This window comes from Balearica regulorum, chromosome 4 (genome assembly GCF_011004875.1).
Source record: "Balearica regulorum gibbericeps isolate bBalReg1 chromosome 4, bBalReg1.pri, whole genome shotgun sequence".
NCBI lineage: Eukaryota > Metazoa > Chordata > Aves > Gruiformes > Gruidae > Balearica > Balearica regulorum.
In genome coordinates this window covers 11,067,265-11,095,106 of record NC_046187.1, presented here as the reverse complement: position 1 = coordinate 11,095,106, position 27,842 = coordinate 11,067,265, and the positions used below count along the sequence as shown (strand labels likewise).

The following is a 27,842-nucleotide window of genomic DNA, read 5'->3' as shown; positions in this document are numbered from 1 at the left end:
GGCCTCTGAGCAAAGTGCTTTATGCAACGTATTCCCTGTCCTTGACACAGAGACAGAGAGCGTCTTAAGCAGCGTCTCTGACTAACGCAAAGTACTTGGAAACAGAGGAATGCCTCCAGGGAGCTCTTTCTGCCAAGAGAAATTAGAGCAGCTCGTGGTTATTCTAACTTACAGGGGAAGCCAAGCCGTGCCCGGGGCTGCAGGGTCGGAAAGGTGCCGACCAGGACCTGCACTCTGCTGCTGCTGGGGTGGGCTGCGTGGAGTGGGGGAGCCCCGGCAGGAGCTGCCCGCTTCTGTCCTCCTGTGACCGTCAGAGCATCCCGCCGGCCCCAGCGGTCACTGCAGCCCCGGGGGGCTAGCCCCTACCAAAATGATGAAGGTGGCAAAACTTCAGAAAATTATTGTACTAATATTGGGGGGTTTATGGTTTTGGTGCAATTTGCACCTCATTGTGTAAGGCTGTATTAAAAGTTACTGAGAACTACTCTGCAAACGGAGAATGTTACTTATTTAGTGCGACTCAGACCATACCAAATAATTTAAAGAAGGGGACAGATGGTTCAAATACACTTTTATTTCTAAGTTAGACTGATACAGATAGCAGCATGCACTGATGCCATTGCTAGACTACTACTCAATACTAAGCTGCAATGTATTGGCTAACTTTTTACAAGAGGGTTTCAAACATGGGTGGTACAAGCACCTTTGTGGGCCCTGTCTGATGACATTTTAAAAGTACACACACTCTAGGGCATGGTCTCCATATGATCTTCTCTGTCATTTTATTACTGTTGTCTTAGAAGTGTTAGAAACTGTAATTCTAGTATGAAAGATCAGCCCATCCACTCAAATATAACAAAAACTGCACCCACAGTGGCGTGGCTGCAGAAGAAAGCAGGAAGATCTAAAATACAAAGATGACTGGTTATGGAAAAAACAATTCAAGAACTTTAACAGATAATCAGAAATCAGGAAAAGGGGAAGGAATAAAGGAAGAAGGAAAAGAAGATTTCTCTCTAGTACTTTTACTGGAGTACTATCAAAGAATACCTTGATAACAGCACCAGTTCCTCATGACAACCAACACAAGAACTAATAAAAGCTCATAATAAGAGTGACAGACCTGGCACATTTTGCTTCGGGAGTAGCCTGTCTGTTGGCATTATTCCAGTCTGTCACTTCACATCTTTATGATAAGCATCATGTTAAACTGGAATATTTGAGTAATAAGATTATTGTCTCCCAAAATCCCACCAAATATTCCACCAATATTATATTTCTCTTAAGGGTATTTCCCTTCAAAGAAGTATTTTACACTGAAACACTGAAAACAGTATCATAAACAGTAAAATTTTAAACTAGTAGGAATCTGCTCATCTCTGACATCCACAATTTTCTTGAATTTAGGATACATTTATTTCTGCCACACTGTATGGTGGAAACTGGTTACAGAGAAGCTCTTTCAGAAACAATTTTACTATTGAAGCTGGAAGCCAATGTCAGGAACTCGGTAAGTGTTACTGTTTATGCAACTGAAATGCCTGTTGAATAAATGGTCCTCTGCAGTGCTGTTATACTTGTCTATTTCTGTATGCCAACTATGATATTTTCTAAAGTATATACCCTCGTGGTATCTAATCACTGACAGTCAAACACTCCACTTAGGTATGGTTCCAGCAGTGCATAGGAGCCATAAAGAAAACTTACTGAGCTTCCTGGGGTTTGGCGATAATAGAGAAACGTGCACATGGCATATAGCTGCTTGGTGCTAATTCTGAAAGAAAAAAAAAAAAAAGGAGGTGTAAAATCTAGCACAGGAAAGTCTTGTACCAATGGGAGGAAACTATCAAGTGGTGAATTTATAGCAAACCTTTTTAAAGTGCTAACCTGGAGATTAATGAAAAGATCTGAGACTTCAGAAAATTTCTGCATTTAAATTACTTCTTTCGTAAGAAGTATGGCTAGCAAAGTTCTTCCTATAGATTTATGACTTACATCCTCTATAGTAACTCTAGTTCTCTCCTACGCATTCCAATCTCTTTCTTTCTCACTTTCGCAGTATTAAGTCCTTCCTCCAGATCCTCTAAACTCCTCCTGCTGCTCTCCCACCCTCGGCCCATCTCCCCCCAAAACCTATTATGAAAGAAGAAGAAACAGCCATGACTGATTCTGAATCACAAATATTTTAACTCATCTAGCACAGCAACGAAACAGATCAACTCGAGCTTCCCATATTTTTTCCACCTAATTCTTATCGCTGACATAATGTTCTCCCTCAAGACAGCCACTGAAACTTGTAGGCAGGTCAAACCTCTGAGAGGTTAGAAAAACCTTTTTCTCTTAAAATCAAACTGCTCAATAGGTTGAAAAATTACTTGGGGGGAACAAAAGGTGTTTGTAGAACAAACCAGATGACCAGGATAAATAGGCTTAAATAAAAGTAGAAATCTGATTATTAGAATAACTTTGAAGCATATATGGAGGCCCTTCTTAAACAAAAATTATACTTAAACAAAAATCATTCCTGTATTTATTACTCAGGTTCACATCATTGCAGACATCTTTCTTCCAAACCTCCCACAATTTTCAGAGATAGGTTTGTATTAGGCCACAGCACCACAGCCGCTGCAGCGTGATGGTGTAAGGAGCCAGCGTACCAAGGGAGAGGCACTGGCAAGGTTGCGAGCTCAGATGAAATAGGACTTGATTCCATAACCAGATCTCAAAGAGGATGTATTAGACCCAGCAACTACTGGTAGTGAGCCACAGCATGCCAGGTACTACAACGGGAGAAAAGATGGCTACAAACACGCAACATCTTGAGGGCCAGCGAGCGGCCACAGGCAGAGCAAACAGCGAAGCCAAGAACCCTGTCCCAAAGCAGCCGTTCCCTGCTACGCTCAGATTAGCCGAACATGTTCCTATGGTTTGCTGCACCTGCAGACTGACGCAAATGGTTCTTTTTCACCTCTTAGTGCTGCTAGACCTGGGTGCTGCCCCTTTCCAGACAGACCGCTCCTATTTCTTCCCTCCTGTTTTCACAGCCCTCCCTTCAGCAGCAGGCACAGAGCTGCACTCCCAGCTTTACCAAGGGTGACACATGTAGCGTTCAGTATTTTTAACACAGATATTTCACTTCACGCTGTTTCCATCCTCTCTTTGCTGTGGATATCCCTGTCAAAGTAGCATCGCATCCAGTTTAGGATGCACATGTTGGATGGTAGCACTAGCCAGGCTGCCTAATGAACGGGGAGCAGCGCTGCGCAGCAGCCCTGTGGGCTGACCTACCTTGCAGACAAGGAGCATAAATTAACAGGCGCTGGATACATCTGAAGCGGGGGCACCTCACCATTTCTAGGCCCAAATACAGGCTGGGCTTCCTCCACCCCGCACGCAGTGGGTCAAGACGTGGCTGTGCACCATCTTCACACTCCTCAATTTCCATGGGAAGGAAACCACAGTCTGTTCAATAAATCTTCTGAATTGGGCTCCCATTCATGCCTAGCTATAAAATACCTAGTTTGAGGTGTACTGTAGGTACAAATATTCCTATAGAAGCATTTAAGACTCCTCTATACTGTTGGATCGGGGTTTTTTGGGTAGCATTGATTTTCATTTTATAAACAAGAATTTGCTTTCTCTCTTTACAAGGTCCTTTTAGTATCTTTCCTCTCTACCCAAAAATGCAATAAAGAGAGCAAAACCACATAAACATTAGACACTTCATAATAATTTCTTTAAAGCTTAAATGTTTTAAGATCAGACAGGGAAGGATATGTATATTTTATGAAGTTTGCAAACATCACATTAGATACTCTCTGATCAAAATATGTTGTGCTTTATGCTGAAAATATTTGGGGTGGAGCATTTGCTATTATTTCAGATGTACACTCGAACTTTCCTACTTAAACTGAGATTTAAAATTAATCTGGTGCTCCAATCCCATAGGCTTTCTTCTTTCAGTGATGAATGGTATTAGCTACCTTAAATCGGCTTACCAACCACCCAAGAATTATAACGTCAAACAGCAGTTCTCCACCTAAGATCTATTTTGATCAATTGGTGGGAAAAGCTTTGAGATTTGAGACCACTCGGTCACTGTGCAACATTTTCCTGCTAACTAAAGCAAGTAGAAAAAATAAATAATCATAAAAAAGTAACTTTAGATAGAGGCAATCATTTGAAGAAAAACAAGTGGAAGGTATCCTGCAAATTCAAAGTGACACAAATAGAAACTTAATATTTTTACAAGCGCAGAAATATTTATGAAACTGCTGTAGGTTGGAGTAATCAATAACAATTAGAGTAAGTTTCTGCTGTTCCAGCAAAACATAAGCATACCATTGCTCAGCTCCATATCAATGTAGAATTACTACTGACACTATACCAAGAATACCAGAATACCAAGTTAATTAATTTTAAAAATTTTGAAAATAATTATTTTAAATTGCTTTTTTCCCCATCCCAAGTAAGTAGCTATAAATTAAGAAATTTGTAGTAACTCCACAAAGCGATAGTAAGATTTATTTGTCGTGGCTCGCTTATTGTCTGCAGCTACTTCTTAAAAGTCCTGGAAGTTTAGAAAGTTGCTTGTATGGTTGTGTGCAAAGCAGTGGCAAATCATCATGTGACATTGTTAAGGTACAACTGGGGAGGGCTTGCTCCCTATTGTAGTAGATAATTTGTCTTTTGTTCTTGATGTTTATTTCATCATCAAATGAAATTTAATTGCTGAATCATATTTGTACTCAAAAAGCATATTTAGCCAAAGTGTTCCCTACTTTTTAAAGCTATCCCTTTTCTCTCCTGTAACAAACGTGGCATTCTATACTTTTCCTACCTTTGTAAGAAAAAAGAAAACAGGGAAGGGCAGGACTGTATATGGCATTTTCCAAATCTGAATCTAAACATGACTAACAGTAGCCAAGAAGAAACTTCTTAAAGACAGATGATGTTCAAATTAGAGTAGACAGACTAAGCAAGAAGTCAAAAGATTACCAAACAATCTCACTCACCTCTTTACATGAGCAGTTCTACTGTAGACAATGGGATAAGCAATATCAGAAAAATCTATGTAACATTTTAAAATGTTGCAATCTTCTTAAAAATTATAATGAGAAATGTTACCATTTTCACACAGACTCATATGTGAGGAATATAAGTAAAATCTGAACCTAATCATTCTTGACCTTGATTTGCCCTGAAAAACATTCCAGGTATGCATAATAATTTAGCTGGTTATGGTAGACTTTAGCGATGCACTTCAGCTCCTTTCACTGCCAAATGTTAAAGACTTACAGTACACTGTAAAAACTAAAGTACAGGCATTTTTACCTTATTTCTTCTTTGTGTAGATGATTTCTGAATTCTCAGCACCTCTACACTTATGACTCACTCCACAAGCCAGTCTGCTGAAGGAACAACCCAAGACACGTCAAGCAGAAACTGCGCACAGCCAAAGGAGCAGGCATGTTGCTTCTGGTTCCCCTCCAGGTATTGAGGCTGGGAAGAGCGGAGAACTGTGTGACATTTCTTTTCTGAAATAAGTGGTGTTACCAGTTTGGCCAAGAGCAAATCTTTACGCTGTCTCTACTGAGACCCTGTCCCATGAGGGCTGCAGAGCCTTTCCATACCACACCTTAAGGATTCCGCTTTGAACACTGTTTTAGGATCATATGATAACCTGATCTTAAAGATACACGTGCAGTGGTAATTAACATTTTTTGGCCAGTGAATTATTGAATTGATATCCAATACATGTGAGGTTATTCAATCTGATATATCTTTCAAAGTTGCTCTGGACTAATTTTTATTTTCACCTAATAGGCCGCTCAGACAAGAACTTCCCACACCTGTACATCAATATCTAAAATTGTACTCAATCACCCATATTTGTAACTCCCTTCAGCTTTCAGAAAGGACTTCTTTCAACATGCTAACGAGCTCCATAGTTTAGAGAGATTGTCCTCTCTTTGTACAGACTGGAGGTAGTAAGGTCAGTCCTCAGCTGGACTCTGCACTCTTGTGACACTGAGGCAGACTGTCCTCTCTGACTCGTCCACGCATCACGGAGGGGATGCTGACAAGGGGGTTCTTTTCTCCGTGTCTCATTTTCTGCCACATTCTCACTCACTGCTCCTGTGTTAATGGCCTTGTTCAGTTCAACAGGATTTTTATGCATGTGTTTCATTGTTGCTAAGTATTACACTATGATGAGGTGTCAAATCCTTTTTTTCAGGAGAACCGTCGAACAAATATCCGTCAGAGGATAAAAGCAGGTCAGCTATGTCAGTAGACAGCATCTCCAGATGTAATTCCTCTATGAATTATATACACAGATATAAACTCACAAATACTCTTAACTGAACTGGCATTTGTAAAAGAAGAGGCAGCAAACTGAAGCAGCTAATTTTCTATTGCAACAATCCTACAACATGAGTTGTAGCTGTCTCGTACAGACCGACTTCAGTTAACTCCTGAGAAAAGGTTTATTTTGGTTTCAGTTGATTTGGTTACTCTGGTTTTGTAAGTCATATCATATATGCTGTATTTAAAGAGTTCTTTTCAGAGAATGGCACAAAGAATAATTGGCAGGATGGTATAATTGAACTGAGAAATTGTTCTATATGATCTGAACTACAAAAAGTGCCGCATTGCTCTAAATTAATGGTCTCCTGTAATACATGAAATAGTAAAAGTAGAATCTCAAATAAACATATGCCGTATTAATCCTTTAACAGATAAAATAAGTTTATTTCAGTTGCCAGAGAGATAAATATAGTGTAGAATATCTGTATAAACAGAAATATAATCCATAAAATTTACTAATAGTTTAAATAGTCATTTTGTCAAAGAATAGAGGCAAGGAACTATGTCATCTGCATACCTTTTTCAGTGCCAAACTGCAGTGCCCAGGGATGACAATTGGCATTTTGTGAACGTAGCTGTTTATCTTGGCTGAAGAGATAACTATCTAGTCCTCTGAAAGTAATCAGAAAGTTTTCATCAGACTTGAACGGTGATGTATAAGGAGTAATTCTAGAGGATATTATGTCCTGTGGGCACACTTCTCCCTTACACTTTGCGCAAATAGTTTATTTTCAGTCTAAGATTATTTGCTACTACTTTATGCCAGCAACATTACATTTTCTAGTTGGACTGTCTGTTGAAGCAACAGAAGGGTAGAATTGCAGACTTCTATTGCTCCAGCTACCTCCCACCCATATATTCAGGTATCAAGAGCAATGAAAAAGCATTAATACAATTTACAATTTTTGACTCCTCCTAAAGCTAGCAAGTCTTTGACCTATGTATGAAAAGGTCTGCCACAAAATTAACACCAAATCTGGAGAGGAGACACTGGAACTTGAGGGAGATGCAAACCCTCAGCCTATTGTTACCCACACTTAGTCTGAGTGGTGAATGGCAGCTTAACTCAACTGTGTCCTTCTAGATTTAAGGTAATATTTTTTAAACATAAATGTTATTTTGCCATCCATAGATGCTACACCCAGCTTTAAGAGATGGAGACAAGACTAGGGTGGGGACAAAATTAGAAAAGAGTTGAAGGGGGAAAGTGGAGGAAGAAGGGAATTAAGCAACCAAAGGTTGTATATAGTATTTACTGTGAAGGTAAACACATTTTGTAAAGAGTACCACTGTGTCTATTAACTAGAGGTCAGACAGACAGTAGGCCAGATTTAGGAATGTATTTGTGAGATGGTAACTAGAACATCCTTATGACATTCTTTTTTAGTTTGACTGTGATTAGTAAAGCTTCTTTTATTTGTTTCTGTCAGTTTGTGTTAAGTCATCGCTGAAGAAAAAGCAAACAATCTGCTTTATTTGCTTCATAAATATAATTATAAACTTGCCAGAACCAGGTTAGCCACAAATTAACATGACAGCTACATTCACTTTCACATGGATTATTTATGAAGAAACTTCAACAGGGTAAAGCTACCGATAGGACCAGGTGTTGCTGTAGAAGCCAATAGAGTTGCTATAGTGACAGGCCACAAGAGTGGTCTAAAAGGTATGATAAATGACGAACATCTTGCAATTTGCAAGCCAGCAAAGTTTGGCATTTAAGAAATATTGGTTACATCTGCAAATGTATCTTCTCATATGGGAAAAGGCGGGTATATTGTATCAGGGTCTACATTAAGCTAATATACTCCCTTGGCTCTCTTATGCCTATAAACACTGCATTGCTCTCAATGCCCATGTAGTAACTGAATTACTCCCTTCTTCCTTGCAGATGCAGATAGCATCTCTTCCTTTCCTCTAAGAATTAGACTTAACAAACGTCCACAAGATGATTCTCTCCTCAGTATTTTTGGAGTTTCCAATATATGTTGTGGCACTGGATGTTAAATATTTAAAAATCATTCACCTTTTTAGATCTCTGAGCTGCCATGGAAACTGGCAGCAGATTTTCCAAATAAATAATACAACATAAACCTATTTTATCCATCAGTTAGCACTTCCATACTGAAACAAAACAAAATAAAACTCCAAACCCTCCATAATTATAGATAAGAAAAGGGCCTGGAAGTTTTGTTCAAACTGTTAGTAAAAGCTGTACAGAGCTGTCTGCAATGCCAGAACTTTCTCCATGGATAAATGTTGCATCCATTGATATTTACACACATTCTAAGGTTCCTTTTTTTTTTTTTTTTGTTCTTGAATTTCAAGAGGTCAGAAACAGCTTATGAATGCATCTGGCAAGGCTTAAGCCAAGAGGCAGGAATCATATAGCTAAGGAATGAGAAGAAAAATAAAAGCCCTGCAGTTTTGCAATAGTGTAATATTGAAAGAACTGGCTATTTTTTAGGTGGTGGCAGTGACAAATTGGTACTAGCTTTCAGATCAACACAGGCAACACTACACCCCCATACAGAAAGCATGAAGTCACAGTAAACTAGTCAAACAATAAATTAACGCTAGGAAAGCCACATTTCCAAAATGGTGTTAGCTGCAATGGGGACACTTGAAGAGTCCATTGCAGTTCTGAGATGTATAATATATTTAAAGACCAAATTAATCTTTTAAATTGCCTTCTGCATTTCTGTTGCAAGTCACTTGTGTTACTTCCCCACTCACTTTTTTTTGCTTTTTACGTCTTGTGGTAGAAACACTAAACTTAAGTGGAAATGGTCACAATTTTCTTCTTTCTCCAAGGGTAGGAACTTCTGAACTTGTACACCCCCGTTCATTGCTAGAAAGGGAAAATGAATAAGCACCAAACATTGCAAATTTCAGAAATTACCCTTCTTGATAAAAATATAGTTTGTTACTTTGGCACGTGGTGTGGCCTGGCTATATGAAACAAAGCGATCGTCAAAATGACTGCATTTTACTGACTGGAAAAGCAGCACACATGACATGAGTTTCCTGCATGCTGCTAGAAGTAAACCTTTCCAAATGGTGAGCTGTATCTTCCGTTGTACACATGGTTATGCAACAAGCATCAAATGCAGCTCCTAACTCATCGTGTGTGCAGTCTGACCCAGTGACAAGGGAAGAAAAGCATAACTGTATTCGACCTCTACTCCACAAAAAAGTACAGTTTCATTCAACCAAAGTCATCTTCACAGCACTGAAAGCTGCACTGCATTAACATAACTGCCTCGCAAGCAGAGGGAGGAGAAAAAAGTCCCACTGGCTGAACAGTGAGCAAGAAAAAGATTGGGGTTGTGCCCCCCATAATGCTGCATGTTACACAATTAGCCTTTTAATGATTGCTTCACTGCAGCCTAATTGTGTGCCTTGCAGCGTGTAATGGATGGAGTGATGCACACAAGTCTCTTCTTAGGGGCTGTCTTTACCGGGTGGCCGCCTTCTAGCGCCACCATCACCACAACAGCTACTATCAAACCACTTGCTTCTCCACTGCTGTCCCGTGCTTGTTCCCCATCTCCTCTGTGGTCAGAGCACGCACGCTTTCCTCGGCCTCTGATGATGCTCTCACCCACCAAACATTCTTGCAAAATCCCATGGCCTTGAACAAGGCACGACAATCCACGTCCTTCAACAGCGTGAGCCTTACCACCTATTTCTTGCTGTGTGGCCAAGGTTGCTTTTGTGCCTTTTACCTGCCAGTTGGTTTCTTCTCCATGCGGTGGTATCCATCACCTTGCTATACAATTCACTGTCATCAATGGCAAGATACCTTCTCCCGGAGAGCCGGCAGTATCGAACTGTGCTGTTCACCAAAGACAAATCAACAGAAATCTCAAGATTACATCTCTGCTGACATATCAGTTGTGAAAGAGAAGTTTGCTAACTGGGTGGGCTATTGACTGATGTCATCTTGCAGTATGCCAGTCTGATCCGGGTCTTGACTTTTACTAAAAAATTGGCCATCAGGACTCAAAAAAAAAATAAAATACAAGGATATCCCCACCCCAATCATTGGCCGTACACTGGGGTATGTGCTATGATGTACTATACTGTATTACATGGTGCCAAGACTCAGTATATTTTAAAGGCTCATTAAAAAATTAAAAATGGACTGCTTTCTATCTCAGTATCTCTCTTCCAACCACTGGAATATTCATGTTCTCTACTTTCCTCTCTAAATTCTGTTAATTTTATATGAGGTCTCACATAAAGCACTCAATGATCACATGAACAGAAAACTGCTAATTCTCAGTTTTTCATTTCTCTATATCAATAGAAAAAGAGAAGAAAAAACAACAAGAGACTTAACTGAAACAACAGAAAATGCTACAAAAAGGCTGTAACAGTCTTATAACCCCAGAATCTTGCGGACTTGGAGTGCACTTTGCAAAGGCAAAGCACGTCAGAGGTCTGAATTCAAATGAGCCAACCAAAAAACCTAAGAAACCAAAGACCTAAGAAATCTTCTAGACTTCAGCAGCGTCTTGAAGTCATGAAAGACCCAGCATGTACCAGGTTTATGTAGCTGTAGTACTTTAGTTGTGTTTTTTTAAGACCATATACAGACATGAAAAATATTTATCATCATAGAGGAAAGGAAATGGATTGTTAATGCTATATGAAAATGTTATTTACAGAAGCAAAACAAAATGCATTATAGGCAGAAAGCCAATGTTTTTTGACTTGCTTTGCAAAAGTGAATATTCTCCAAAAGTATTTTGAGTAGGCTTACTTTGATTTGTGGGGTTTGTGTTTTGTTTTGGGGTTTTTTTTGGTTTTTTTTTTTTTTTTTTTAGAAAAGCCCTTCTTCAACTAAAACATTTTTTTTTTTTAGTTCCTCATAAGATCTTGTGGCTGGTAAAAATTCTGAGGAAGGGGAGACAGGATAACAGCAAAAGGTTAATTAATAACAAACATCTCCTCTTGCATGACAGGCTTTAGTCTTATATTCTCTACAATTTAAGGAGAGAACAGCATTTAAAAAAACACACTATCATTCACCTCTAGGTGGATTTTAGAATCAAATTTTTTATGTAAAGATGCTAAAATGCTCCTCTCCTTAAGAAATATTCAGCAGCTTTATTTCTGTATTTATTAACAAAAAAGGTGGAAGAAAATGTTTTGCTCTGCCTGGTAGTGAATAATTTAGCTTTTTATTGATCTTTACAGGCTTATTTTCAATATTTGATTTTAAAATACAACTACTGAAATTACTTCTGTAGCTACAGAAGACAAGAAGAAATAGACACAGATGAGTCTTCAAAGAATATAAAGGTAAAATACAGTGTTTGGATAACTTTTGGTAAATGTTCTTTGCCAGACTCCTCTAGTACTCTTACTATTTTTCTTCTAACGTGTGATAAATATTTGATATGATGGTTTTCAAAAAACCCCAGACTGCATATAATTTCTGTTCTTTTCAGATTCAGAAAAACATATCCATTGTAAAATCATAGTCCATTTACAGTATCGCCACATCATAATTCAGTTTATTTTTTTATCATTTCCCTGTGTGCCCTACGTGGCAAAATTATAACACTGCATATTGAATAGAACAGCTTGAAGACTTGCAAAGGTATTTGCTATTATGTCAAATGATTTCTCTTCCATTCAGAAATGTCCTAAAACCAGCTTATTTTATCGTGCCCATGCAAAGCACATACATTAGAATTTTAAAAGGAAGGCAGAAAAAAGCCCACAAACTAATCCTTATTTCTAGACTTCCTTATGTGTCTTAGAGTAATTCTATCATTTAGCCTTTCAATTGTAAAGATTGTGTTTTGGTATACAATAAATTGTCATTGTAATGACAATTTATTCTTGTTCTGCTTACAGAACAAGAATGTAGATATAGTAGATAAATTAATCATTGTAAAACATTCACTGAATTCTGCAATTAGAGCTTCATCATTGCACAAGGACATTCCCACAAATACTTTTATAAATCTTTATTTTTAGGTAGAATAGCATTACCCACCTTGCATACTGCATTCTTTACACACCAGGAGCTAAAAAGTAGCAAAATTAAGTACATCAGTAATAATTTCAGAATATTATAGATGATCGTTCATAGGGACAGAGCCTAAATCTTTTGTACTAGGTACCATAAATGTATGTACACAGACTCTGTATGCCACCCTTTCTCCTGCTATGTGAATTAGGTACCTGGGAAAAAAAAGAGAATCTTTCTCTGAATGTGAAAAAGCAAAGACATAACAAATACTTAATGAGGTTTGTCCTATTTCTGTGAAGATGATTCATACATGACCTGGACCAATAAACTGGTTACAGACTCCTTTATGACTATCACTTCTAAACATGTCCAGTTCCAAGGCAGGGGAAAGTTTGCAGACACGGGCTGAATTCACAGCAGCATTAGTTTTGGATTCATATGAATTTTGAACTGATTCCTTAACGAGATTTCTTTCAAGTGCTTTTGTCCTTGGATCTTAGATGAAGTTTAGAAGCATATAGAGTCTTAATCCTAGACATTCAAGCCTTGGGAAATCCAGTAACTGATCCATGATCATCCTTCTTCAGAAGAAACAAAATAAAGTTACTGCAAATATTCTTTGGATAAGCTTTTTTTTTAAAGCACAGCAATACTTCAAGTGAAGAAATATGATAATTATTCAAATTATTTTTATTCAGTCAAGGAAAAAACAGTTATTTAAAAAAATATTGCCAATCAGAATGTGAAGATCAAGGACAAAAAACCTCTGTAAAAGCAAATTTTTTTCTGACAAACAGCAGGAAAATACCGAAGCATTTCCATATATATTTGAAATACTTTCTGTATTGTCAAGAATCAGCTTACACCAAAGAGGTTCAAGAGTAAATCTCACAGAATATCTGGTTGAAAAACACTGAAGTAAACTTGGACTATTCAAAGAAAATTCTGAAGAAAAAAAAAAAAAAAGCCAAATATGAGGTTCAAAAGTGAACAGAAGCCTGATGAAAAGTACAATTAAGATCTCGTAAAATGAGAGCTCCATAAAAATTATACAAAACAGTTCAACTAAGCAAACTCAAATGGTTCCTCACATAGTTACCTTCAAAACACCAGATCATAATTCAAAACCAAATCATTATAATCACTTGTTCAGATTACTCTTCATCATCCCTGTTTGTCTCTCATTTGAGATATTAGGTCAATTTACTAATTAATTTTCAAAGTTAAAGAAGATACACTTTGCAAGAATGCGCTTGTTCTGCTAAAATGAAATGACAAGAGAATCTCAATGTTTAATTCAGATCTCCCCTAACCTGGCTATGAAGTTATGCCAAGTTTGACAAACTTTTTGGATCCAGAAGCATTGCAAGTCTCTGATTCTCTGGCTTAAATGAGAAAAACCCATTTCTTGACAGGTTCACTTACAGAAATCATTAAACTGCTCACACATTGTTCCATATATAGCATTTGTTAAATTATTGGGAGTTTGTTGATGCCTACTTATATGGTTCATAATGGGTGACCATTGTAGTTCAATAAGTATAGAAATTATACTGAAGTGTTCAGAATAAATCTCCAGATAGCTTTATGAACACAATTTCACTATGATAGACATGAAGGACTTTAATCAGTAAGGTTCAGTCATTGTTTCACAAGTAGGAGCAGGAGCAGTACTCAGGGAAGCACACTGCTCCTGATACTAGTCAAACCTTAGCAGTGTAGGTGAATAGAGGTAAGGCAAGTATTAATTCAATTCCTTACCAAATATAACTCTCTGAGTGATGAAGAGGAACCCAGAAATACAACCGGATCAGGAGGTTGGGATGTAGTGGAGGCAGCTGTAAATGATGTATCTGTGCTTATGTGCATTTAGGAATAAGTTTACAGAAAGGTAAACAGAATCTGAACAACGAAAAAGTTGTTTTATACTTATTAAATATAATTTCCCAGCCATGACTGCACAAGTTCATAACTTATTCCACTGTATTCTTTATCCCAACTTAATAAACAACATACACGTACACATTTTCAGATTGCAATCAACCACGAAAAAAAACCTGAGTCTTTTAGACTTTTTCCATTTTTTTTCCAAATTTTTTCAAATTTTCCAATAGTTTTGAGCCCTTATTATACCACTGTAGATCCAATATGCTAATCTAGTTTACAAGTGGATGCAACATACTTCAGGATTTTGATCTTTGAGATTTGTGCTTATGTTTATCTACTCATTCCATCACGAGCAGTTTTGGTGCATTAAGTATAAATTGAGCTCAGTTTCCTGACTTTTGTGGAACCTGGCCGATTAACGTCACCCACAAACCATGGACTTCAATTAAAACTTGCATAGCATACAAAGGTAAACAATGAGCGGTTGGGGCTTAGGGTTTTTTCTTTCCCCTAAGACCAGGACACTGCTTTCAAAAATAGTGGCTCAAACTATACAACCTCATTCATTATCTTTTTAGCCAATGACCTTTGCGTCAGTTTATGATATCAGAACTCTAATGATCAGCATTTGATGAAGTCTTGCTTACAGAAATCAAGTTGCCAAAATTCAGCAGAAAAGGATCTCAGGCTATCTTGAGACATGAATTAATCGACCGATTACTTAAGACAGTAAACACCTGCCTGAGTAATTATACATAGTGTAGCAATAAATGTAACCATATTCTGTAGAATATCATCACGATTCGTGTGTGGAGCCTTCCTGAGCATTATCTTATAGTATATACTTTAGTTAATACACTTAGACATTCATCTGAAGCCTGACAAGCTGGTGCTGTATTTTAATTTATGGGCCTTACGGTTAAAGGTGATCTGAACAAACAGTTGAGAATTGAAGCAGTAATTAGTAGAATCAAGGAAGTGTGGAATGATTAGGGATAAATAAAATAAAGTCATTTTCTGGTAGAGGGTGTCAGAAAGGTTCTTAGGGATAATTTTAAATGGATTGAAATTGCTTTATGAAAATGCAGTATTATTATATGGATTAATGATCCATTAATGTCTATCATTTAGAATCATAATAAAGTTTACTACTTGAAGTTATGTAAAATAACATTGTATTTGCTATATCACGATGAAGATGTAGGACCAAACTATTTCAGTTAACTCTTCATATAAGCTGGGGCACTAAGCTTCTTCATTACATTGTAAAGTAAGAGCATTCAGGACTCATAGTTGTGCCTCTTCAATTCCCTCATATACACGAATAATGCAGGAAACATACTATCCTTAGGGTTTAAACCTCCTCTTATGGTCTTTTCATTTTGAAAATAGTATCTGAGGAGGATGCGTCTTCATTTCTCCACTTCTAAAGCTTCACCAGCACAGTAGCCGAAGCGATTGTCTATATGAAGCTGAAGTGTCATTCAGGTATTGGGACCTACATTCTCTGCATTTGCTAAGTCCCAGAAAAGACTTTGAAAAACATACTGGACACAAACATCCCTTTCTCTCATGAAGCAACAAAGCAGCGAAGAAGTTGCTAAGCACAAGGAAAATAAATACCAGTGCCACAGTGCCAATGCACCACCTATATTCTCCAAGAAATGTTGCAAAGCTTCCTGGAGCCTTGGCAACAGCTGGGGAAGCAGTGCATGGATCAGGGGCGGCCTCTCCCAAAACCTCGTCTATCTCTCTTTTTTAAGTGCACTTACTTTTGATGATCACTTAATGCCCGGTCCTGAACGATCCTGGATTTTCCTGAATCAGCCAGATGTGCTAGACCGGGATTAGAGAGATACTGCAATAGTAGCTCACCTTGTCAGATGCAGAAAAAATGGAGGTATCCAGAAACACAAATCACAAGTTCTTCGTCTGGGCGCTTCTCAAAGGGGAGGAAATCCTATCATTAGTTCTGTTGGGGTGATGCTGGCTCCAACCACAGCCTTTTCAAACAAAGCAGGTGTTCCCATCCATCAAGGAAAGCAGCAGCAATACCTGAGGGACAAATGAAATATTCTGTAGCAGTAGTGTTGCCAGATTGCACTCTTTTTTTCATATAGAAGTAGAAAATAAAAATTAAGCAATAGTCTATGCACCTCCAAAACAGAATGTGGGATTTGAGAATGTATTGTGAGAAGTATGATTTTCTATGGGACAAGTGGCAACCCCATTTCAGATACAGCTGTCACAACCTAACCCTTGAGTGGGTTCACATTTCCAATGCCGATGGTAATATGGTCTACACTGTGTTCAGGTGATATTTTACTGCAGTAATTGATATTTTCTTTTATATGAATGCATCCTGTAGTCTTCAAAGAAACTAAAGCCAATGAAACGGTTTAATTCAGTGAACTGGATTTAACCTGATCCCATCCTAGCGACATTGATTGCAGATGATTTGCAACTACTCTGGGAAAAAAATAGACATAATTTGCATATGAAAAGAAAATCTGAGATACTTCCAAAGTTCAGAAACTGGATTTGGTTCATAGAATTTGTGAAGCAAGAAAAGATCATCTAATCTGACCTGTTGTGTAACTAACACAAGGCATGATCTGCATGCAGATTCTTGTTCTGATTCAACCAGCTTGTGTTCAGACATTTCAGACTTTAGAAACATAAACGTTAACTATTTTGAATCTGTAAGTCTGAAAAACATGTCTAAAATTTTCAAATGAAATATTACTTTTAGGAGATACTGGCATTAATATTTCTCATCTTGGATAGAAATACTGCAAAATCAACTTCTGGTAATTTTGTCTGCTTTTCAGTCACAGCCTACAGAGATATCAGTTGTGCAGAAAAAAAAAAGAGTCTACTACAAATTCTTTCAAACGTTTCTAGACATCATAATTCCTGCAAATTCTTTCATACTGCAACTGACAGTGAAACTACTTTCTAAAATGGAACTCTACTACTTGAGTGCTCCTAGAATAATTTAGTTCATAATGTATTTACGGATCTCATCCAGGCCCCTCAGTCTGACAATGTCACATCTTGATGTCCAATGTTAAATGATAATAACTTCATATTATTTAGCTTTCTACCATTGCACAATGTAACCATTTGCAGACTGCTTCCTCAAACAAATAGCCTTTTTCAAATCTGATATAATTTCACTGTCGTCATATTTTAGACATTAGCCTTACACATTCTCCAGGAATGGGATGCCTAACCACCAGAAGATACATGTGAATCAATACTTGTCGGACAGATGTTTTTGTTTCCAACTGCATCTAGTTTTGTCTTATCATTGCCACAAGTCTCGCCACTTTTCTCCTACTACCTTCATTCACCTGTATCTTTTCCTCTAAACTGGCAGTCTCTGCTCGCTAGCGCACAGCTTTGTTTCCCCTCAGGAGAACAGCAACAAAAAGGCAAAACCAAAAGGCTGTAAAATATCCTTGCTCTTGCTTCTGTTGTAATAAGTTACAGCCCACCTGGTACAAGGCAACGATTATCTCTCTTCCAATATCTCATCTTTCACATATTTATAAAGGAACATATTTCAGATCTTAGAAACTTTCTGGACACAACCGGTAGCACTGCTATGCAATAACCCTCTAAATACCAGAGCCATAGCACCATTTTAGCAGCTTTGAAGCCCATCAATGGATATGCCTATTGGCACAGTTTCCCTAGGGACAGGATTGTCACTAATGAGCAGGAATATTGGTGTGATGCCATGTCCCTTTTTTCTGGGCCCCTACTGCAGAGAACATAATCAGGAATAAAAGGACAGATCTGTGATGCCCCTAAGTTCCAGCATCTCCTATTTGCCAATAAGCACCACTAGGGCAATAAGCTTTAATTTTCTGTAATTCATGAAGCAAATCAGACTGGCCAAGGGCCAATTTTAGAACAAGAGGAGTGTGACAGTCGCTCAAAGCTAGCTTACTCCACCACAGTACGTCACGCTTTGCTAAACCTGCACCGTGCTAAATCAGAAGACTTGGTCTGAAGATATGAAAGTGAATCAATTCTCTTAACATTTCCTACTAAGACATAGTACATAGGAAAAAAAATGCCCTCAATACAAACAAAACAGAAAGTCCCCCAACTATATTAGAAGACTAAATGCAACCAATAGAGTTTAATAGTTTTATTTTTGTACAGTGCTTCTGCCTTTTAGGCAATATTTGTCTATGGTTTCACAAGGTTAGGTGTAAAAAGATGCTGAACTTAATTCTAATTCACTGTGGGAAGTTTTGCTGCAAGATGAGTGGAGTGAGAAACAATTGACTTATTACAGAGCTTGAAAGAGGGAAAATGAAGGAAAGGAAAGCTTGGAGTTATTATTAAGTTGCCAAAGTTTGTGGACTCAACAGTGTCTATGGGCAATCTATCATAATCCAATTTAAACTCAATTCATATCAATTTGAAGTGATTTCTTTCTCATATAAAACTAAATCAATGGAATCTTGAACTAAATTAATAAAAGTGTCCATACAGGAAGTGCATAGTTTTAACCAAATAAATTCTAAAAATGGTATTACCAAAAGCAATGTAGCTCATGTGAAGGCAAGTGATAAGATCATATGCTGATGAACAGCAATAACAGACACTGTAAAGACAGTCTTATTTCATCAGTTTGCATTCAACCTGTTCTATTTTCAGCTACGTGGTAGAGGACCTAAATGCTATCCCTGTTCTTTGAAGTGATTTTCCAAAATTCATTGAAATTGATAAGGACAGCAGTAGGCCCTTGCTATTGATTGCTTCTGCCTATACATGTTCACAGGCAGGCTCCCAGTGACCTAATGCAAACCCGGTTTCTAAGAATAACTGGCTAAATAATAGATGAACTGTGACACACACACACACACACACACATATTGTGTTTATCCACAGTGAAACCTCTGAAATTTCATCTGTAACCCAATTAGGCTGTTAAAATCTAATTGCATTAGGGCAAGTGAGTATTGCTCATTGGGCTTAATTCTTATAAAGGCTGTCAATCCACTTCTCACATTCCTGTTCTACAGTTCTGGACTTCCTCATGTATCAAGGCTTGCAATATCCAGGAAATCTTCATGGATGATGGAACGGTGCAGTAGTGTCCTCTCATTACTAAATTTCCATCCCAGATGGCTTGGCAGTAACGCTCCTCCAGGTCCTGCTGTCAGATAGGAGCTTCAACTGAATTACCTCCATTCCAGGCTCCTGGACACCTTCCTGCCCTTCTTTCATACACATAATGTCTTCTCCAGACTTTTGTTCTCACTATACTTCACCCCACTGAAGCATAATGGGGACAGCTGTCTTCACCATTAATGAGACAGGATTAACAGATGTGGGCGAAAGAGCCGCTTGCTGTATGACTAGTAGTCTAAGTTCAGAACATCGACACAGAAATTACAGTATGCTCCAATATGTGGTAGATGCTCACAGCAGTTACTTCACATGCCCTTAGGTCTTTGCAAGTAAATCTACATTAAAGTGCATCAAGCCAATTGTTCTCATTGCTGAGCATGAATTTTTTGGTGCTTTAATTAATTCACCCACAGCATGAGTACCACTGTGTTTGATGCACACTCATTCTTGAAAAGCTTGGGCATATAATTACTACCATGAAACAAAGACTAATGGATAGAAACAGTGGACTAGAAACATGCAGGAAAACAGAAAAGTAGAATTTTAGTGAGACAGGCAAATCTAACTTGAACTCTTTCAGGCAGAAGCTGTCATCACACAAAAAAACCCCCCAAACAAACATATATATATTTTTTGTCTTCACTCATTTTCCTGAGTCTCCCAAAAGCTTTGTGGGTTGAAAATGAATCTTTTTAGTTTTAAGTTTTACCTGGAGTTGTATTTAAAAATTATGTCTAGTCATATTTTTATTTGTTATCTTAAGAACACTTGGGGCAGATGGAAAAAAGGAAAATCATAGCTTTCGTTTGCTTTTGTTCTTGAAAAGCTGGTTTATGTACCCTATGCAGCGAGATGGAAGCTAAAAAAAGGAAAAATTAAATCACAGCAATAAAATATGTAGGCATTTCTCTGACTTGCCAGATAAATGGGAAGTGTGTATATTCTGTTAGCATACTTCTTAAATATGAATGGCTTTTTTCCCCTCTTCTCTCTGAATTCTTCTATAGCAGAGCATAGCCTTCCAGCTAGTTCTTGTGACATGGCTGTGAGCCTTTTGCTTCTGGGAATTTCAGGCTTTCCTGAAATCAGACAGCAGGAATGCAAGTTTTCTTGCAATCCTGTTTTTCTTACTTTATTAATCTGATCACACTTCTAATTTATGCAACTAGTATGTTCTGGTGTGCACGTTTCTAGCAGAAAGAGAAGGTTAATATAGCACTGGCTTTGCAACAAAAAAGTCCATTCCTACAGTTACCAGGAAAGCAATTGGTTTAAGCCAAATATATTCATTTAAAGATTTTGGTCAAATCTTTAATGCAGAACAAAGCTATTCCAAAAAGTTGAAAAAGTCAAATTAAACCTGAATTAGATAAAAATTACAGAGAGCATTATCAAGAAACACAACCATGTGACGACACACTAACAGTTTAAATTATAGCATTTTTTCAGTCAAATCTCTATATTTAGACTCAACAATGCAAAGCTGTGTAAAAAAAACGGGGGGGGGGTGGTGGAATTGACACCTTTGATCTCAGATTTGGATTAAAGACTTGCATGCTGTACATCTTAAGCAAGTGGGTAATAACTAACAGGATAGTCAAAGATATCATCTACTTATCCCATGACTACCTGAGGTTTTCCCCTTTGCACAGCAAATATTTACTGAATCTATGACAAGCTGATTTCAGACCAGCTACTGGGACCTCATCTAGAATGTGCTAATTGGAAAGGAACGTGTATACAAGTGTCCCAAAACCCAGATGATTGCCTTGATCAGCAGGCTATGTAATTAGGGCTCTATTTCTGGGTTTTCACGATAATTTGGAACTTAGTGTTGCAGTGTTCTCTCCAATAAAGAACAAAAATAAATATGGAAAACTCAATATTGTATTACATGTGGAATTCTTCTTTCCCAGCCAAATCTATCTTACATTTGCTTTGCTGTTGCTAGCAAAATCTTTACTGTTCTTAAGAAATACTCTTGCTTCACTTTAAGGAAATAAGGCAACATTTTCACACTCAGCAATACCCTATAGAAATCCAGGCATTTGTTGGAGAATGAAAAAAAGAGAACAGGTGCAAACGAACAAAAAGGGTCAAGCTATCATGAGGATTTTTAGGTACATCTCAGAGAACAAAATCTGTACAAATGGGAATAAACAAAGCCTTCGGTGTGGCAGGTCCTTCAAAAGGTTTGCCACCTCTGATTCACATTGATGAACTCGTATGGGTCTCTTTCCTGTGCTCAGCGCTACAGTAAAATCTCAAATAAATATCCAATTTAAGAAAGAGCTAGTGTCAGCTGCCAATCAACACAAGTTCTGCTTTACTATCTATCCAATTTATTCTCTAAGAGCCCCAGCTGTAGTTTGCCTGCTTGCTTTATTTTGTATTTTTCTTACGCTGTTGCAGCTTGGTTTTACACACTTCCTTACAATCCTCGATAAAGCTGTTGCAGTACACATGCAATACAGTGGTTTCTGTTGGTGTTCCAGAGCTATTCGTTATTGTCATCATTTCAGCACACTGTGCTGTTACTGCAGGCTGCCAACTATTGTTTTTCATGTGCATAGATTTTATGCCTAAAGAAAGACACCTACTGTTGTTATTTAATAAAATGACTATAATAATACTACCTTACATTTATATAAATCCCCTTTCATCCAAGAGTCTTAAAATACTTTATGAAAAATTTTTTCCTTGGATATAATGCCATGGATTGTTCCTCCTGCCACTGAAGAAACAGGTCCTTTTAACATGCAACATATCTGCTTAACAACACAAAGCAGCGCTACACCATTTTGAACACATCTAAACGATGACATCAGTTACAGAAGACAGCATCACAAGCATGCCAGTGCAGAAGCACAGCAGGGAATATTAGAAGGTATCAGTGTGGAACAATTTGTTGCTCATATGGTCACTGCTACCAAGAAAATAGGGCCACAGATCTGCCGACCCACAAAAGTATAATTAAGGGGAAGTCTGAGGCACTGCTTGTAAAAATGGATGAAAGGAACTCAAGAATAGAGAGAGCAGTGTGTAAGATGCTAAGGTGCCTTTTTAGTCATGATTATATTCAAAAAGCCTAAATACTCAAACAAGAAATGCACCTCCTCCCCCTCCTTCTTCACTGACCTTGGTGTCAGCAGAGTTGCTCCTCGCACATATTCTCAACTCCTCTCTCTGGCTGCAATTGCTCCTGCTGTTTTTTTCCCCCTTCTTAACTCTGTTATCCCTGAAGCGCTGCCACTGTCACTGATGGGCTTGGCCTTGGCCAGTGGCAGGTCCATCCTGGACCCAGCTGGCGTTGGCTCTATCGGACATGGGGGAAGCTTCCGGCACCTTCTCACAGAAGCCACCCCCATAGCCCCCCCACTACCAACACCTTGCCACACAAACGCAATACATAGGCTATGAAGCAAAGCCTACTTTGTCTATGCTCCTCATCACCTACAGCTGTAATACAAGCTGTTTCTTCAGAGGGTCTGTGAGGTTTGAAGAAAGAGTCTTCAAATCCCACAGTTCCGCTTGCACTGAGCACTGTGCCACACTGTGACTTTGAAAATGCTGCTCACCGATGAAATAAATGTAGGGCTTCATAATCTTAACTGTAAAATTAATTACATTTTGGATGCTTTCCACCCAAACTCCTTCTGTACCTAACAACTAGAAAAACAGTATTTTTCTAAATAAGTGTCCAACATGAACCCTTGAAGCTCTATATGCACATCAAGGACAACACATGACCCTAAGTTTGTCTGAGTCTGTTTTTGTTGAAAAAGGCTGTTATAGTATTGGCCCTGTTCTTATCTCTTGAAGACAGTAGCCCAAATTCTTCCCTGTTACACAAGTCCAATCTCGCATTGATTTCAATGGGTTTCAGTGGAATAACTGAAAAGAGAATTTGGCCCATAATCTCTGACTTTATCATATAACTAGTAAGTGCTTGGCTAAGATTAGATTTAAAGATAGCCCAGGGGGATAACTCAAGGACTCAAGAACCTTTACTGACACCAAAGTCTCCTGCCTTTGGGGAAAACACAAAACAAAACAAAGTGCCTTTAAAGCACTATATTTGTTGGGGCTGGGGGGGGACGACGACACCCTTAACTAATATGCTAACTGTTGTTTCTCTTCCTCCTTCAATAAGACAAATAAGAGGGAATACTTATGTTCTAGAAGAGGATTCAGGTTTTCCTTTTCTAAAGTTTTCTTTCCAAAATTTATACGTGGGTATACTGGATTGTCTTAGCAAAGGGAATACTTTCTGCTTTTTATTAATCCTACATTCAAGATAACTGGAAACAGCAAGTACCTCCATACACATTTATCTAGAAAGATTTTCTTTTGACTTCCTTTGAGTTAGTTGCCTAAATATGTGGGTCCAGTTTCTATTGAGGGTTGCTCTGTGCTACAAGTTAAGCCATCTGTGAGCTAAGGGATGAGGCTGTTTTTGAAGCTTGAATTGTTGAGTACTACAACACAAGGCATGTTCCTACAGCCTCATGACCTTCAACAGTAGCAGTGGCAATAAGTTTAAATGCTTGTTCATGATTGAGGAGGTGGCTTATTAGCCTCTGTTCCACTCACCAGTCTTCCTCCCTTGAACTGGACTCTAACTTGAGAATTAGCAAGAATCAGTCCCCAAAAGCACAAGTCAGCGAGTAAAAAGGACTTGACTGGATTTCACAGCAATGTGGCTACTTCCTGCTGGCTTTAAGGAGACAAGAACACCACACTTCATGCTAAAAAATCCACCAAAACAAAAACAAAAATGAAACGAAAAGAAAAAGTCAAGCACTTCTTCGCTCTCTGAATTTTTTAGTCGTACACTACCACTTGTTTTATATTACAAAACATTATGAAGCAGGCAAAACAACTGTGACTCCTATCTAGCCTGGATGCGAAGACCAAGAAAGATCACAGCCACATTTCCAGATTTTAGAAAGGTTGTCATCTTAGCAGTTGCAGCAGGTTGTCTTATTCATGAAGTCAACGAACAACGCCTTGCCCAAACAACCTCGAACCCTTGATGTAAAGGTAGCTGAGAAATTAAATGCAAATGGTAATTCTGCAATCATTTTTCTAACAAAATTACACTTGAAGGCCAAAAGGAATATGGAACATACTAAAAGCACAGACTCAGTGAATTGAAACAAGTCCCAAGAGTAACAGGTAACTCACGGCCACTTTTGCAAGCTTTTGTGTATTTAGATTTGTAGTCTACATTATAGCTCTGAAAAGAAAATCTACTCACAGTTTAGGTGCCTGCAGAAACGTATCTTATGAAGAATGCCGTTGGAAGCCCTGCTCTCTCACTGCTCTCCAGAGAAGGCAGGGATCAGGGCCATGGGACTGACCACCAGCTGAAGGTCCCCTGCTCCCTTTCTAATTTACCTTGGGCCATACTGACAGATCTGATACACATTTAATTAGCAAACAGCTGTGGCTGTTAGAGATGCCACAGCCCGACTTGTTTGTTACTGCCCCTCTGCCAGAGGTTATGATCTTCTCAGGACAACATTTCAGAGCTGCTTTATAGTCTACTTCAGTTTAAATCCACTGTCAGTGGCCACACGGTGAGTCTGCGGATTTGCCTTCAGGGTAGTGCCCTGACCCCAGTGGAACCAGCAACATCCAAAGCAGCAACAACAGCTTTTAGTTCACCACAGATGCTACCCAGGCAAAAGTGTCTCGGCAACCTACAGCTCTGGTAGGGTTTGTTACCATCCTGAAGTTATACCATCACAAATTGTAAATAACGAGATGTATTACCTGTCTGCAGCTCTCCCTGCTCTCTTCTCTTGACCTTTCCTTCCTTTCTTCTCCAAGCTTAGATCCATATGGTGACAATCAGTAATGGCTGTTAATATCATATATAGAGAGAACATTTCTGTGTCTTCTTTGCTGACTGGCTGAGCAGCATAATAAATCTACTTATTTTACAATTGTGTGGTATGGACTCCGAAAACTATTCCTAAAAACAATTTTCACAAAAATAAAACAATTCCAACTTATCCCCGTATGCGACATCAGACTCGCTGCACAATTACAGGGAAGCACACTCTGCCAACACTGTTAAATTGAGGACCTCTCTTTTCCTGGCTCTGCTACTGCTGGACAGCTTATGTTCCCACTGCTTTGCCTCCATCTGTGCTAACAACAGAATCCTTTTTGATTAAAATGTTGCTGAGTTATATTGTGAAAGTTCATTTGAACTGTGCACTCGCTTCACTTAGAAATACTTTTCCCCCATTTGAATGCAAGATACAAGCATTTGAGAGTTATGCCTCCAACCTGAGTTATTTCAATGAGAAGGAAAAAAATTAGATCTTTTAATTAATGTATAATTTTTCAAGCAAGGGCAAACTCAAGCTCTGGAATAGGCTTTTCCTATTGTCTGCATATATATATTTGTTGGGGTTGTTTTTTTAATAGAAAGACAGCATTTCTGAAAGAATACCTTGAGAAAAATGCAAGTGGGGAATACTCACTTGTGAGGATGTGCGGATTCAGATCTGAGAGCTTTCTGAAATAAAAAAAATAAATTAGAGAATCTCACTAAAGATCTGCTTAAATGAGACACAGAAGGAATGATAACTAAGCAAGCAGGAACTGAGGTCCTACACATTGGAATGACTATATTTCATGAAGAAATCTCAGGACACTTTGGTCTCCACACAAAACCTACCTTTTTTTTTTTTTTTAAATTGTGAAAAATATATAGCATAAGTTTTCCTGCATTCTCAGCGAGCCTGATGGTTCCACGGTCATTCAAGTTTCTGATGAAAACATGCCAACTACAAAGTCACATTTAGCTATGTTTTACAGCAGGTAAGAAACATACCTTTTGTCGTAGCAAAGACTTAAAGTCTGTTCCCCAATTAAAGGAGGAAGGATAAAAATGTAACATATTAAAGTAGGGATTAATAAGGAAATTACCAGAGGAAATTAAGATAAATTAGTAATTAATTAGACTGTAATTAGGAGATAATTAAGTAAATTAAGGAATTTAGGATGTAGATTATATGTTCTAGCTAAAATAATAGTTCTAGTTCAAAATGTAACGTCATTAAGCACTTTTGTAATTCTCAGTGACACATTTCAGGTTTTGAAGTACCAGAGTTTGCATTTTCAGGCAGGCCTTCAGCCTAAACAATATCTCTGTGTTCAAGAATGAAGGAATCCAAGAAGAGTGGAATTGTTTCAGGGGAACTGTTCAAAATTTTGGGAATGATGCAATTCCTGCACTGAAAAAAGATTGGGTCCAAGTCCAGAGTTGAAGTCCCTTTAGTAAGTGGAGCAAGAATTTGATATTTTGCACCAATCTTGCTGACAGCAGAGAATGCTAATGCAGGAAATGGAGACAAACAGAAAACATTAGGATTCCTGACATTTTCAAATATCAGAATGCGTTCATACCTGAATTGTATTTCAGGGACAGACTCAGACTAGTTCTTACTTTATCTAAACTGCTCCTTGCACAGATACTTTCAGGAAGGGTTACTTAACAGGTTGCCAGAAAGCATGTTAGGCCACTTTCACAGGTATTGCAGGAACAGAAGTACACTTCTCTCTCTCACTAATGTCTAAACATTTACTAATAAAAGTAGTAAGATCCTGTTTGTTTTCACCGGTCTCCAGAGTTCCAGTGCCACTCAAATCTAACATTTACTTCAAATATGCATTATTTAGTACTTTACAGTTCAACCCAGGTACAGCTAGAACAGGCATTATGTACAGTTCAGAGCTTGTGTGTCTAAGTTAACTATGCTTTTATATCAAGTTCTTACCCTTTTGCAAACTACAATACTCTGTCCATGGAGGGGAAAAAGGTCTGTGTGTAACAACTCCATGACATTGCACTTCAGCTATTACAAAGCAGTCCATTTTGCAACACACTGAACTAGGAGTAAATTTAGGATTCAAATTATTAGGCTTAAATTAGCCTCTCTGACTGTTATTCCCATCTGATACGAATTCTTAGACTGTGAAGCTAGAGCTAAAGCCTGATTAAAAATAAAAAATGAGCATACACTATTTTCTCTATGTTAAAATACTTCTCTCCTCAATGAATTTAAACTTGCAATTATGTTTGAAGACTGATGTCAGATAACCGCTGAGCTTCTGTTCAGGTAGTGAGCAATACCTTTATATTCACTAGGTAACGCATGGAGCCATAGGCCAGCATCACAAAAACTGTCTCTGTTGCTGATAAAGGGGACTAAGGAGTTTATGGGATGTTTCTAGGAGGAATCCTTAGAAAAGACTCCCCAACAGTTTTTAATGAAAAAAACAGAGGCAAGCGCTTTCCTTTTGTTCCGTAATTTTTGTTTCCTCTCTCTTTCATCAGAAGTACATCAGAATATATTTGATACATAAATAATCTTTTGTTTGCGTGGTATTAATTACCTGGATGGAAAATGCACATGCCAAAAAA

The 27,842-nt window shown here is 38.2% G+C and overlaps 1 long non-coding RNA gene across 2 annotated transcripts in view; it reads right to left on the bottom strand.

Annotated features, from left to right (window-relative positions):
• The window catches only part of LOC142601536 (uncharacterized), a 40,300-nt gene extending 14,368 nt beyond the window's left edge, over positions 1-25,932 (bottom strand). Inside the window, exons 1-9 of one of the 2 annotated variants that reach the window (XR_012835053.1) lie at positions 25,866-25,932; positions 25,178-25,265; positions 23,993-24,147; positions 16,121-16,300; positions 12,525-12,570; positions 12,383-12,413; positions 10,098-10,207; positions 6,887-6,981; positions 5,335-5,502 (exon numbers count right to left, since the gene is read on the bottom strand). This is a non-coding gene — a long non-coding RNA (uncharacterized LOC142601536). The remainder of the gene's footprint in view (positions 1-5,334; positions 5,503-6,886; positions 6,982-10,097; positions 10,208-12,382; positions 12,414-12,524; positions 12,571-16,120; positions 16,301-23,992; positions 24,148-25,177; positions 25,266-25,865) is intronic. The other variant, XR_012835054.1, reaches the window with a different exon arrangement.
• Positions 25,933-27,842: the final 1,910 nt, after the last annotated feature.